Here is a 2500-nt window from a genome sequence, read left to right on the forward strand (position 1 = left end):
ACTCTCGCGAGGCTGTTGAATAGTTTCTGGCACTTTTTTGTCGCCTCGTGTACATGCCTGTTTATTTTCAGGCCGCTTTCTAGGTACACTTCCAGGTATTTGATCGCCTGTTTCATTTTTATGCTTCTGCCATCGATCTTGATGATCGGTGGTTTCTCCGCATCCAGCTTGCCCTTGACGAGCATCATTTCTGTTTTCTCCGCCGACAGCGTGAGTTTCTTCCTGGCGCACCAGGTAGCAACGCGTGTGACTATATTTTGTCCCTTCTCTTGCAGTTCGGTTCTCGCGTTTCCTGCGACCAGGATCACTATGTCATCCGCGTACGCGATCGGTTCGCACTCTGTCGCGCTTGTCGTGAGTTCGGCTAGCAGGTCGTCGAATATTAGGTTCCAAAAGCTTGGACCCAGTACCGACCCCTGCGGGCAACCCTTCGTAACGGGCTTGCTGACCATGTCATTTTTCCCCGCGATTCGCACGGCTCTGTCCGAAAAGTAGCTTCTCGTCAGTCGATAAAGATTGGCGGGGCAGTCTCTTCTCTTCAACTCGTGCATCACGTTGGGCTACCACACGTTATCGAATGCTCCTGATATGTCGAGCGCGATTGCGAGTACGTACTTTTCCTCGCTCATTCGCTCGACTATCTCGCGGAATTTTGTGATCGCGTCCACTGTAGATCTTCCGGGGCGAAAGCCGTACTGCCTGTCCGACGTTAAGGCGTGGTCGTGGAATATAGTTGCCATCCTGGTAGCCATCAGCCTTTCCAGTAACTTGCCCACCATCGATAGTAGGCAAATCGGCCTGTAAGACTTCGGGCTACTCTTATCCCGTTCTGGTCCCTTCGGGATAGTGATGACGTTCCCCAGTTTCCAAACCTTTGGGAAGACTCCCCAGGTGAGGCAGCTATTCATGAGCCTGAGGAGTTCCTGATGGACTCCACCCCAGGCGCGTTGAATTACTTCGGCCTCGACTAGGTCAGGTCCAGGACATTTCCCCTTCGTTAGTCGTTTTACGGCGCCGCTGAGTTCCTCGTAGCGGAACTCTGGGGTGTCCTCGACGTTCGGGGGGGTTGTACTTTCGCGTCTGATCGCTGTCTGCTCCGGGGTGTCCGTTTCTTCCTCGTCGTCGGGTAGTAGGGCGGACAGCATCGCTGCCGCAGTAGTTCGCCAGTTGGGTTTCCCCTTGTGGCGTCCGCAGAGTCGACACTGTTTCTTCCCTCCTTAGCTTGCCCGTAGCCGTTCGGTAGGCGATACCCCAGGGTTCTGCGTTGCCCTCCTTTGTTACAAACTCTCTCCAGCTGCGTATCTTGGCCTTGGTGATTGCCTTTACGTACTCCTTTCTGATTTCTCTATACCGCAGCTTCTCCTGCTCCCTCGTTGCGGGGTCCCTGGTCCCCTGGTATTTCCTCCTTGAGCGGTAGACTTCCCTCTTTGCTCGTGTGAGCTCAGGCGTCCACCATGGCACCGATCTGTGATACCATTTTTTCCTCGGAATGGCGGCATCGCAGGCTCTTCTGAGGACTTCCTGCATCTGCTCGGCCATTCGTTCAACCTCGTTCGGCTGCCGGGGGTTTGTCTCTCGGAGTGTCGCCTTCTTCTCTATGATCACTCTTTGAAAGACCTCCCAGTTGGCGTGCCGAGTGTTGTATCTTCTTTCCTGAAGCTGCGGCGGAGTACTCCCCTCAGTAGATAGGGACAATTAGTTTGAGCGTATAAGGGCTCGGCTTGGGGCCGACCGCGCCATTCCTGGAGTGTAAAACTCATACTGGCTTCGCTCTATAGATGTTCGGAGTAGATAGGGACAGAGGGAATCTCGTTAATCCATTCATGCGCGTCACTAATTAGATGACGAGGCATTTGGCTACCTTAAGAGAGAGTCATAGTTACTCCCGCCGTTTACCCGCGCTTTTTTGAATTTCTTCACGTTGACATTCAGAGCACTGGGCAGAAATCACATTGCGTCAACACCCTTGGGGGCCATCGCAATGCTTTGTTTTAATTAGACAGTCGGATTCCCCTAGTCCGTGCCAGTTCTGAGCTGAGCGTTGAATGGTGGCCGAAGAGAACGACCGCGACAGTATAACCGCCGCGGAAGCCTCGCAGCAAGGAAGATCCGCGGGAGGCCAAGGCACGGGACCGAGCTCGGATCCGGGGTGCGCGACGATATCCACTCCCGAGAGAGAGAGATACGCCGCGTCCCGTTCAGCTCGCCCAGGCCCGGCACGTCAGCCAAACCCGCTTCCCGACCAAGCCCGACACGCCCCGCTCCTCAGAGCCAATCCTTATTCCGAAGTTACGGATCCAATTTGCCGACTTCCCTTACCTACATTAATCTATCGACTAGAGGCTCTTTACCTTGGAGACCTGCTGCGGATATGGGTACGAACCGGCGCGACACCTCCACGTGGCCCTCTCCTGGATTTTCAAGGTCCGAGGGGAAGATCTGGACACCGCCGCAACTGCGGTGCTCTTCGCGTTCCAAACCCTATCTCCCTGCTAGAGGT

The sequence above is a fragment of the Bombus vancouverensis genome, chromosome 12 (assembly GCF_051014615.1).
Source record: "Bombus vancouverensis nearcticus chromosome 12, iyBomVanc1_principal, whole genome shotgun sequence".
NCBI lineage: Eukaryota > Metazoa > Arthropoda > Insecta > Hymenoptera > Apidae > Bombus > Bombus vancouverensis.